At 36.5% G+C, this 12757-nt stretch overlaps 2 long non-coding RNA genes across 2 annotated transcripts; both read left to right on the forward strand.

Moving 5' to 3' along the window:
- Positions 1-539: 539 nt before the first annotated feature.
- Positions 540-1825, forward strand: LOC130590607 (uncharacterized). The gene is made up of 2 exons (XR_008968453.1): positions 540-665; positions 1629-1825. It is a non-coding gene; the product is annotated as an uncharacterized LOC130590607 (long non-coding RNA).
- A 2790-nt stretch (positions 1826-4615) lies between these two features.
- LOC130590364 (uncharacterized) lies at positions 4616-10931 on the forward strand. The gene is made up of 3 exons (XR_008968053.1): positions 4616-4697; positions 9602-9665; positions 10627-10931. It is a non-coding gene; the product is annotated as an uncharacterized LOC130590364 (long non-coding RNA).
- The last annotated feature ends 1826 nt before the right edge of the window (positions 10932-12757 follow it).

Raw genomic sequence — 12757 nt, forward strand, 5'->3', positions numbered from 1 at the left:
CTTCCTCTTGAAAGTTGTAGATCTCGAAAAGTTATTGAAGTTAGGCTCAAGAATCGCTCAATTCCGATTCTTATTCTATTAGTTATGGCGCTCTGCAAGTTTCGCATTCTGCTGCCATATTTCCTCGCGATTTCGGTATATTACTCTTTTTCTTCCTTTTTCTTTTAATTCTTTTCCTCGTTTTCTTATATATTGACTTCATATATATTATATATTGAATATTAATATTTTGATTTGTTATTATTTTAGATTGAATTTTAATCATTTAAAGCATGGATTTTTAGAGTTTAAATTACTATAAAACCGTAGTAGCATATTGGATACTATGAGATTGATTTAGATTATGATTTTAAACATGTTTATATACGTTTAAAGAAGGTTTTATGATTTTAAAAGTTGCTGGAATTTTAGAAAGAGTTTTATTAATGGAGTTTTAAGATTTTTAATTACTAGTATGGTAGTCTATGCTAGGAATTAAAAGTTATTGAAGTTTTGATATTAAAATAAGCTTTTGAATATATTTAAAGGGGATTTTAAATATTTTAAAGTTGCTGTATTTTTTTTTAGTACAAGTATTTATTCGATTTCTTGGTTGTTTTAGGCGGAGAATTCACTGTAGGGGACTTTTAGTGCTTAAAAGTGGCCTACCGTAACGTTTATACGAGGTACGTACATAGTCTAACGTGCTATATGGTTTAGAAACATGCCTTAGGGATGTTTTTATTTATTAGTATCATGTATAGGACCTTGTGTGTTCATCAGTATATGATTTACGATAATATACTTTACATGTTACTTGCCTGTGTGCTACATGTAAACTGAGAATATGTATGAGTATGACTTGTTTGTATGGAAGTTTGATGCAAGCAAATAAGTTCAGTTTGGTATTAATTCGTGAGTGAATTAATGTAAGTAAATTGGAATCATGGATTCTTTGAGTTTATTATTTATCTTATAAGAACCGAGGATCTTATTTGGTAAGTATGATTTATACCTATGTAAAGGTACGGATTTCTGTTGGCTGGGTTCAACAAAGGATAAAAAGAAATAAAAGGAGTCTTGATTGATAAGTTGTGAACACTTGTTAATCTAAAGATAAAAAGAATTTTGTTGTGATTATGTGATTGTGAATTGTGTATTATTTGGATTGTTGTGGTGTCATCACAAGTATTAAAAGGAATGCAACGTAAAGTGAAACGAGAATAAGTTATAGACTTTAGACTAGTGCACGTCTAGAGTTGGACATAAGGGTTGGGGTTATGGTGAGCGTGCCATAGCTTTTCTAGGATGGGTTGATCACCATCCTTTTTATTCAAAGGTTCCTCGATATCGCAGGTCACTCTGAAATGCGGAGTCGCGCCCATTTCATTTTTATTGGCAGGACAACTCGTCTAATAACTATTCCATTAAAGTGATAAAAAGTTAATTTAAGTTTAGTTCAGTAAAAGTCGTCTGCAGAGTATTATTTATTTATGTTATTATTTATCCCTGCAAATTTATGTGTAGTATCATGTTTAGGATTATTTTTGTCTGATATGTAGTACTCAGCTTTGCTGATTACGTGCTTTGTTTGTGATTGTGATCATGGCTTTGCCTATTGATCCTGTGGTGATCCTTCGGGGGAGCAGAGTCAATAAAGCATTGACATTACAGGTTCGAAGATGCATACATTGGGGAATCTGGAATGGAGAGGCTATTGAGATAGTAGCATTTAAGTTGTGTCTAGGAGTTTATAGTTCCAGACTTTAGCTTTGAGTTGGTGTGTTTCAGTTCAAACATTGTTTGACTCTTATTTCATAAGTTCAATAAAGTTGGTTTTGTTTTAGTAAGTTTTCCGCTGCCAAAATTCTGAGTAAGCCGAAACGTTTCACACGGGCGATAATGCCTGGGTAATTCTCTAAGTTTTATATTATAAAGTATTTTCTGGAAAGAGAGAATTATCGGGGTGTTACAAAGTGGTATCTGGGAGCTTTAGGTTAGTTTAAGACTTATAGGCGCCTAACTAACTAGCTTATTAAGTGACTTTAGCTTCTTAAGTTACCTAGCTTAGTGATTATTTGAAGGAAACCTTAGTATTGCTCCTACGTTTCAGTTCGAAAGATGAACACAAATATTTTGAGGATCAAAATTTTTTTTTAGAACCGAAATTTTTTCGGAAATTGGGTTCGAAATTTAAATTTCGAAAATCGAGGAGTTCGAAATTTTCTTTTTGTCGTTTTCGTTTTTCGGAAATTTTTAGGAGCCGAATAAAAAAAAAAAAAAAAAAAATTTTTAGTCGAGTAAAATTTTTTTTTTTCCGAATGTCTTCGAGTTCGAAATTTTTTTTTAGAAAATTTATTTAGGCACAAAAGTAATGTTATTATAAAAGTGCCTGCATTATTTTCATACCTTTAAGGGTTTACAACATGACATTGTGAGAATGGGTAGTATAGGAAGGGCATATAGGATAAAAATATTATATGCCTGCATTGAAAATTTAGTTCAGCATCATCATAAATTTTCTTCCCTGCAAATAAGTGCATTATTATTTTTCCTCCCTGCTAACGATGCATGAATGTTTTCTTTCCTGCTAACTGTTATATCCTTCTTGCTTGCTAAGGTGTTATATTTTACATACCTTTGTTTTTGTTTACCCTTGTTATTTGTGGGAACACGTTAGAGAGAGTGCTAAAATTATAGGTTTATTTGTTGTAGATCCCTAACCATGTCTGCCAACAAGTTAATAGAATTGTCAGGCAAAGTTAATAGAGTAGGAAGCTATCATAACCTAATTATATTGAGTGATGATGAGAATGTTCGATGTTATGAGCCTTGAAGTTATAGTTACACTAGCTTAGAGAGCATTATGCATTATGTGTTAAAAGTAGGCATCCCTATTAGCGATATATGAAGTAATTCAAGAGTTTGATTATACTAGAGTGCAAACTTGAAAGGACATCTACAATGTTATTTGGAGACTTTATCTGAGCGATGTGAGTGTTTTAGAGATGGATGAAATGGACATCAATCCAAAAGTATTTGAAGATCTACTAGATCTAGGAACTCAAGTTATTATTGTTACTACTATTATTATAGTGAAGACTTTGGAGACTTTGGAGATGAAATGTTTACTCCGTATAAAGGAAATAAGGATATGAATGATAATGTAACTCTATAGAGTATTTATTTATGCTTTAAGATTAGTTGTTGGAAAGTAGTCAAGCTATAATGGTTTAAATTTCCTTATTGAGTATTCTTTATATTATTGAGGAATAAGTTGGTTATTTTGGATTGGGAAAATATTCTTATTATCGATTGAGGAATAGAAGTTATTATTTCTTTATATGAGTGAGTAAGAATTTATTCTGGGCACGTGATGGGAAATTTTTTATTATTTAATCATTTTTCATTATGTGATTGTATTCTTGCTTGCTTGTTTCTATTTGCACGTTGATGCAAATATATGTTACATGAACGATTATGTGATTATTAGAGAACACTTCTTGTTGAAACTTAGTGGAATTGTATGTTGATGCGATCTTTAATGATCAAATCAAGTGTTGCCTTATTAGATGGACATGTAAGTTATGCTGGAACCTAAAGTAGAGTTATGTTTCAGTCGCGAAGTAGAGTGTCAAACAACAATGATGCCTTAGCTTCTGCTTTTCGCCTATTGGCAGAGATTTGGACTCGAAAGAGTTGAGCGTCCCGATTTTGCTGGGATATGTTTGAGAGACTAGCTAAGATTAAGCCGTCGTACCTTAAGGGGTAAGCTGACCCTATCCTCTTAGAGAGTCGGATTAGGGCGTTCGAAGAAATTTTTGGGGCTGTGAACTGTCCTGAGAGTGTAAAAGTAGGTCAAGTTATATTGTATCTGAAAGATGAGACTGACTTATAGTATAAAGAGAATGAGACTAGACTCGATGTTATGAAAGAGTTTATTTGGGAATCCTTTATTGCTGCTTTAAGAGAAAAGTTTTACCCTGCTCTTATGAGGAAACTAAAAGCCCAAGAGTTTATTAACCTTAAGATGGAGAGCATGACTATCTCTAAGAACTATAGTAAGTTCATAGCCTTGTCTAGGTTTGCACCTGAGGTTGTAGCTACTGAGGAGCTTAAGGCTCAGAGGTTCGAACAGGGGTTGACTGATGAGATCCAGTTGGGTTTAGGGGGTGAAACCTTTACATCTTTAGATGTGGTGTATGGGAGAGCTTCTCATATTTATGGGTTGCAATCGAGAATGGATAAGAAGGCTGGAATAGTTGGTGAAAAGAGAAAGGAGGTGAGTACTGGGGGAAACCAAAGCAACTTTAAGAAAAACCGAAATGGGAATGGGAATTTCCAAGGAAGAACCAACCAGGATAACCGTAGTCAGGGTAGACCTGAAAGGGTGTACCATTGTAAGAAGTGCAACAAAAACCATCCTGGGCGGGACTGTAAGGGAGACTTGAGTGATTGTCATTACTGCCAGAAGAAGGGTCATAGAGAGTTTGAGTGCTACGCCAAGCATGGGAAGGATCTGAAGAATCAGGGAATGGTAATCAGGCTAGCCAGGGTCTAATCAAATAGGGAACCAGGGTCCTAAGGCCTGGAGGTCAGAATAACCAAGGAAACCATAGTAGGCCTACTACAATGAAATCCTACCCAGAACAAACCTGCAGGAAAAGTGTTCGTGATGAGTCATAACGAGGCAGAGAGATCTGCGGATGTGGTAACTGGTAATTTCTCTATCAACTCAGTTTTCGTTAAAACGTTATTCGATTCGGGGGCTACTTATTCTTTTATTTCGCCTTCTGTTTTAAAGAGTCTGGGATTGGTGGAGTATGAGTCAATTGATTTGTCTGTTAGTATTCCTACTGGGGAAGTCGTTAAGTGTACTAAGTTGTTTAAGAACTTACCTTTGAAGATAGGAGGGAGTGTCTTTCCATCCGATTTAATCGAGTTTAACTTAGGAGATTTAGATGTGATTCTTGGGATGAACTGGTTGAGTCATTACAAGGCCAGGATCGATTGTGAAGTCCAGAAAGTAGTGTTGAGAAACCCTTCGGGAAAATTTACCTCATATAGACGATTTGGGAAACCTAAAAACTTTGGGTGATCTCTGCTACAAGTGCAGAAGTTGATGAGAAAGGGGTGTGAGCTGTTTTTCTGTAGTGTGCAAGATGTGAGTAAAGAAGCGAGTTAAAACTTGAGGATGTTCCAATAGTGAATGAGTTTATGGACGTATTTCCGAGTGAAATTTCAGGATGCCGCCTGCAAGAGCTGTGAGTTTACCATAGACTTAGTTCCTGGAACTGCACCTATATCTAAGGCACCTTATAGAATGGCACCTCCTGAGATGAGTGAGTTAAAGACGCAATTGCAAGAACTTTTGGATAAGGGTTATATCAGACCTAGTGCATCGCCTTGGGGAGCTCCTGTTTTGTTCGTGAAGAAAAAGGATGGGAGTATGAGGTTATGTATCGACTATAGGGAGTTGAATAATGTTACCATTAAGAACAAGTACCCTTTGCCTAGAATAGATGACCTATTCGATCAATTGAACGGAGCTAGTGTGTTCTCGAAGATTGACTTACGTTCAGGATATCACCAGTTGAGGGTAGCTGATAAGGATGTACCTAAGACTGCCTTTAGAACGCGTTATGGTCACTACGAGTTCACTGTAATGCCATTTGGGTTAACAATGCTCCTGCTATATTTATGGATTTGATGAATAGAATCTTTCATGAGTTTTTAGATAAGTTCGTAGTGGTTTTCATTGATGACATTTTGATTTATTCGAGGAATGAAACCGAACACGATGAACATTTGAGGATTATATTGGAAACCTTGAGGAAGAACCAACTATATGCCAAGTTCTCTAAGTGTGAATTTCGTTTGGAGAAAGTAGCATTCTTGGGTCATTTTGTGTCTAAGGAAGGAGTCTCTGTAGATCCTGCTAAGATTCAAGCTGTGAGTGAGTGGCCAACTCCAAAGAGTGTGACTGACATTAGAGTTTCTTGGGTTTAGCTGGCTATTATAGGAGATTTGTGAGAGATTTCTCGAAAGATAGCAAGACCTATGACTAATTTATGAAAAAGGAGTCCAAGTTTGAGTGGAATGAGAAGTGTGAGGAAGCTTTCCAGATCTTGTGAAGATCGTTTAACCACTGCACCTGTCTTAACCCTACCTGATGGGAATGAGGGATTTGAGGTCTATAGTGATGCTTCGAAGAATGGTTTGGGTTGTGTATTGCAACAGAATGGAAGGTAATAGCTTATGCATCGCGTCAACTGAAACCTATGAGGCTAATTACCCTACCCATGATCTAGAGTTAGCTGCCTATGTATTTGCATTGAAGATTTGGAGACATTATCTTTATGGGGCAACTGCAAGATATTCACAGACCATAAGAGCTTGAAATACATATTTACCCAAAAAGACTTGAATATGAGACAAAGGAGATGGCTAGAGTTGATTAAGGATTACGATCTAGACATCCAGTATCATGAGGGGAAAGCAAATGTGGTTGCTGACGCCTTGAGTAGGAAATCGAGTCATAGCTTGAGTGCTTTGATAGTCCCTGAGGAGTTATGTAGACATGCAAAGGTTGAACCTAGAAATTTTAAATCCTGGGGAAAGTGAGGCTAGACTTAGTAACTTTCTTTGGGAGTGTCAGTTTTCGATGAGATCATTGAGGGTCAAGCGGGATGAGCATCTAGATAAGATAAAGAGAAAATGAAGCAAGGAAGGAAGTAGACTTCAAGATTCATGATGATGGGAGTCTAAGGTTTAAAGGGAGGTGGTGTGTACCACAGAAGGAATGACCTTAAAGAGACGTCTTATGGATGAGGGGACAAAACTCCGTATATCTGTGCACCCTGGGGGTGACAAGTTGTATAAGGATCTTAAGGTGATATATGGTGGCCGAACATGAAACGAGAGGTAGCTGAGTATGTGTCTAAGTGTCTAACCTGTCAGAAAGTGAAGATAGACCATAAGAGCCCATGGGGAAAGTCCAACACTAGAGGTTCCTGGATGGAAGTGGGATTCGATTTCTATGGACTTTGTGACTGCCTTACCCAAGTCGAGGAGTGGAAATGATACCATTTGGGTTATAGTGGATAGACTGACCAAGTCCGCTTTTTCATACCTATTAAGGAGACATGGAAGAAGAAGCAACTCGCTACAACCTATATCAAGCATGTAGTGAGATTGCAGGAGTCCCAAAGGACATTATTTCAGACCGTGACTCTAGATTTCTATCTAAGTTTTGGAAGAAGGTCAAGCAAACCTTGGGACAACATTAAAGATGAGTACCGCCTTTCACCCTGCGACCGATGGTCAGACTGAGGGACTAACCAAACTATGGAAGACATGTTGCGAGCTTGTGCTATAGATTTTCAAGGAAGTTGGGAGGACCAATTAGATTTGATTGAGTTCTCTTACAATAATAGTTACCATGCGAGTATCAAGATGGCACCTTTTGAGGCGTTATATGGCGGAAGTGTAGAAGTCCCATTTGCTGGAACGACTATAGTGAGAATGTAGTTTTGGGGACAGAATTCATTGAGGAGACCGTCAAGAACGTTAGATTGATTCAGGCTAGAATTCAAGCTGCGCAAGATAGGCAGAAGAGTTCGCAGACTTAAAGCGGCGCGAAGATGAATTCGCTGTAGGTGATAAAGTATTCCTAAAGTATCACCCACCAAAGGCGTTATGCGATTTGGGAAAAAGGGCAAGCTGAGTGCTAAATATGTAGGCCCATATGAAATTTTGGAGCGCATTGGGAAAGTAGCTTATAGATTGGCATTGCCAATGGAGTTTGAAAAGATGCAGATTGTTTCACATATCCCAATTGAAGCGCTATATCCCTGATGAGCGCCATGTGTTAGAGCCTGAACGAGTGCAGATAGATAGTAGCCTCACTTATGAGGAAAGACCTGTCAAGATTCTCGACAGGAAAGTGCGTAGTACGCGTAACAAGGATGTTCATATTGTCAAAGTTCTTTGGTCTAACCACGAGTCAGAAGAGGCAACGTGGGAAGCCGAAGAGGATATGAAGAAAAGTATCCAGACCTATTCCTTGAGGTGAGTTACGAGGGCGTAACTCGTTTTCTTTAAGGGGGGTAGAATGCGATAAATTTCGCGCTTTTTGTCTATTTTTATGACATTTTCATGTATATGTATGCCTATGTTGGGCAATTTGCACATGTTAGTGCAAAAGAAGTAGAGTCTCCGCATAAGAAAAGTGTTCGTACGTAACACAAGTGTTTAAAAATGGGAAAGTGCACCAGAGGCACTATCTTTTCTTCAAAGATTTTCGAAATGATGAGTTCAGACTTTCGAAAACAAGAGGGTTTTGTGTTAAGTTTCGGGACGAAACTTCTTTTAAGGGGGGTAGACTGTAATCCCCCACATTTTTAAAGGATTTTTCATAAATATATTAAGTTATTTATGTAATTATATTAAATCCAAATGAGTTTGGAAAATGATTTGACTTTTAAAAAGGGTTGACTATTTTAAAAGTCAACTAAAAATATTTTTCTAAGCTTAATAAAGTTTGTAATATTTTAATTAAGCGTGTTTTAAATAAGAGTTTAATTATTAAAAGTATATTTGAAAAGAAACTTAATGGAATCGAAAGCCCAAAAGAAATAAAAAGGGAAAGGATAATTTGATGACTAAAGTCCTAACAAGCCCATCTTGTTAGTCATCAAAGTTTTAATTATTGAATTCCTTTTCCTAAGCCCAATAGGATTAGCCTATTGTTTTAATTATTGAATTCCTTTTCCTAAGCCCAATAGGATTAGCCTATTGTTTTAATTATTGAATTCCTTTTTCCTAAGCCCAATAGGATTAGCCTATTTAAATATCCTAAAACCCAAATATTTTTGCCCTACACTTATTTTTCTCTCCTCACTTACACGTGATTTCGAGCTTCTCTCTCTCTCACTCGACATTTTCTTTTCTTCCCTTCACTCGTTTTTTTCTCTCACCCGAATCTGATTGGCCAATTTCTCATAGTTCCGTTTATTTTTAGCCAAAACTTCCTTCTTGAAAGTTGTAGATCTCGAAAAGTTATTGAAGTTAGGCTCAAGAATCGCTCAATTCCGATTCTTATTCTATTAGTTATGGCCTCTGCAAGTTTCGCAATTCTGCTGCCATATTTCCTCGCGATTTCGGTATATTACTCTTTTTCTTCCTTTTCTTTTATTCTTTTCCTCGTTTTCTTATATATTGACTTCATATATATTATATATTGAATATTAATATTTTCGATTTGTTATTATTTTTAGATTGAAGTTTTAATCATTAAAGCATGGATTTTTAGAGTTTTAATTACTATAAAACCATAGTAGCATATTGGATACTATGAGATTGATTTAGATTATGATTTTAAACATGTTTATATACGTTTAAAGAAGGTTTTATGATTTTAAAAGTTGCTGGAATTTTAGAAAGAGTTTTATTAATGGAGTTTTAAGATTTTTAATTACTAGTATGGTAGTACTATGCTAGGAATTAAAAGTTATTGAAGTTTTGATATTAAAATAAGCTTTTGAATATATTTAAAGGGGATTTTAAATATTTTAAAGTTGCTGTATTTTTTTTAGAAGTATTATTGTTTTATTTTTTTTAGGCGGAGAATTCACTGTAGGGGACTTTTAGTGCTTAAAAGTGGCCTACCGTAACGTTTATACGAGGTACGTACATAGTCTACGTGCTATATGGTTTAGAAACATGCCTTAGGGATGTTTTTATTTATTAGTATCATGTATAGGACCTTGTTGTTCATGTATATGATTTACGATAATTACTTTACATGTTACTTGCCTGTGTGCTACATGTAAACTGAGAATATGTATGAGTATGACTTGTTTGTATGGAAGTTTGATGCAAGCAAATAAGTTCAGTTTGGTATTAATTCGTGAGTGAATTAATGTAAGTAAATTGGAATCATGGATTCTTTGAGTTTATTAATTTATCTTATAAGAACCGAGGATCTTATTTGGTAAGTATGATTTATACCTATGTAAAGGTACGGATTTCTGTTGGCTGGGTTCAACAAAGGATAAAAAGAAATAAAAGGAGTCTTGATTGATAAGTTGTGAACACTTGTTAATCTAAAGATAAAAAGAATTTTGTTGTGATTATGTGATTGTGAATTGTGTATTATTTGGATTGTTGTGGTGTCATCACAAGTATTAAAAGGAATGCAACGTAAAGTGAAACGAGAATAAGTTATAGACTTTAGACTAGTGCACGTCTAGAGTTGGACATAAGGGTTGGGGTTATGGTGAGCGTGCCATAGCTTTTCTAGGATGGGTTGATCACCATCCCTTTTTATTCAAAGGTTCCTCGATATCGCAGGTCACTCTGAAATGCGGAGTCGCGCCCCCATTTCATTTTTATTGGCAGGACAACTCGTCTAATAACTATTCCATTAAAGTGATAAAAAGTTAATTTAAGTTTAGTTCAGTAAAAGTCGTCTGCAGAGTATTATTTATTTATGTTATTATTTATCCCTGCAAATTTATGTGTAGTATCATGTTTAGGATTATTTTTGTCTGATATGTAGTACTCAGCTTTGCTGATTACGTGCTTTGTTGTGATTGTGATCATGGCTTTGCCTATTGATCCTGTGGTGATCCTTCGGGGGAGCAGAGTCAATAAAGCATTGACATTACAGGTTCGAAGATGCATACATTGGGGAATCTGGAATGGAGAGGCTATTGAGATAGTAGCATTTAAGTTGTGTCTAGGAGTTTATAGTTCCAGACTTTAGCTTTGAGTTGGTGTGTTTCAGTTCAAACATTGTTTGACTCTTATTTCATAAGTTCAATAAAGTTGGTTTTGTTTTAGTAAGTTTTCCGCTGCAAAATTCTGAGTAAGCCGAAACGTTTTCACACGGGCGATAATGCCTGGGTAATTCTCTAAGTTTTATATTATAAAGTATTTTCTGGAAAGAGAGAATTATCGGGGTGTTACACCTCCCCCCTCTCACGTTATTTTAGGTTTTAGGTTTTAGTTTTCTCTCTTCTTCTTTTTCTCTCTAGTTTTGAGTGTAAACCCTAGTTTTCATTATTTTTCATTAATTCATGAGTTCTATTAGTTTCTTTCATTAATTTCTTTAATTATGTTTTCTTTTATAGTTTTAGATTTCATTATTTATTTCATGATAGAGTAGTTTCTTTTATCTATGGTTAAGTGAACCCTAGTATGATTTAATTCATGATTGTTTCTTTAAATTCTCAAGTTAATTGTTAATTGTTCTTGCTTAATTGATTGTACATATGCCAATACTAGATTAGGGATAACTAGTATTGTTATGATTCCATTGTCTTGATCACAACGGGAGTTGGGTTTTGACGGATTTGAGTATTTCAATTAAGGACATGAAGTTCTCCACGGGAGTAGGTAGAATGGATTGTTAGGAAGTTAAAGTGTCGTGTTTAATGTCTTTAATTTGCATGATTCCACGGGAGTAGGCTTGACTGCATATTAGAGAAGCCATAGATACTCGGGAGAGGTCTATGGTACTTTATAGGGTGTACTTTTCCTTGTGAACATTTAATTTATTAGTTTGGGGTAGAAATTATTTTGTATTATTTCGTGCTAGTGGGGATACTTAACTGTAGAGTCTTTTATTTATATATTAATTAGTATAGTTGATTCGACGATCATTGATATTAATCTCCTTTAGTCTTACCATTATTTAAGAGCTAATCATAGAACAACTTTCTCTCTGTGGGATCGACCCTGACTTACCCTACTACATAGTTAGGAGGATTAGTTAGGTTATTTATTTTTGTTAGGTGCGCGACACGCCTACCATTGACACTGATATGAGCTTCATCTATCCCAATAATGGGTCTATATCCTCTAATGAAGTCCTTAACCGAGCACTAAAGGCTATGAAACACGACTTGAACTTGGGCTGACATTGTGAAGTGTCCCTTGTCCAACTTATGAGGCATACTTTATGGGTTTGTCTCTTTAATCATCTCAACGTACCTAGGAAGCATACTATATGCCTGCTCAAAGACCCCAAATATTTCCTCTCTTACCAAGCTCTTAACCTCAACCTTTTTTTTAATCCTTAACCTAAACTTATCCATGCACACAGTTTGTAGGGACTCAATAGGAATGTTTGGGTTTCCCTTGACCTCATCAGCCAAGTTCTTCTCCAATCTCCCACAAGCTGAATGCTCACCCCTTAGTGTCTTAATTGCCCAAGATACATTGTCAGTCATAACTGATGCATGTATCCTCCATTCATAGCCTTCCATAATGTGAGTGGTTGTGAATCTCTTCCCATCAACCTTCTCTATGTTCAATACTAACCCCTCACCATCACCTCCTTCACCTCCACCTGCCACACCCTCACAACCACAATAACCTCCCTTGCCTCCGCAACTAGCCCCCCCCCCAACTGAATCACCACCACATGGCTCGCCAACTCACTCATCACCACTTTACTCAAGGCGCCACTCAACATAACCCCCCTTAACACAACCTCGATCAACACAGACTCCCTCATCACCACCCCACTCAGCACGCCACTCAACACAACCTCCCTCAACACAGCCTTCCTCACCACCAAATGACTCAACAACCCCCTCACCACCACCTGGTGCAAGCCGAAGGGCAGACATCCCAACCACCTTCACAGCCCCCTTCAAAAGTTCCTTTTAGAATTAGGCATGCTGGGTTTAGGATACCAAAGAGTACTGAAGTTAAACTTGGGATCCCAAGATCGAAGGGGAAATCTGGTGTAAGGAATAGCAGGGGAGCG

The sequence above is a fragment of the Beta vulgaris genome, chromosome 2 (assembly GCF_026745355.1).
Source record: "Beta vulgaris subsp. vulgaris cultivar EL10 chromosome 2, EL10.2, whole genome shotgun sequence".
In the NCBI taxonomy this organism is placed as follows: domain Eukaryota; kingdom Viridiplantae; phylum Streptophyta; class Magnoliopsida; order Caryophyllales; family Amaranthaceae; genus Beta; species Beta vulgaris.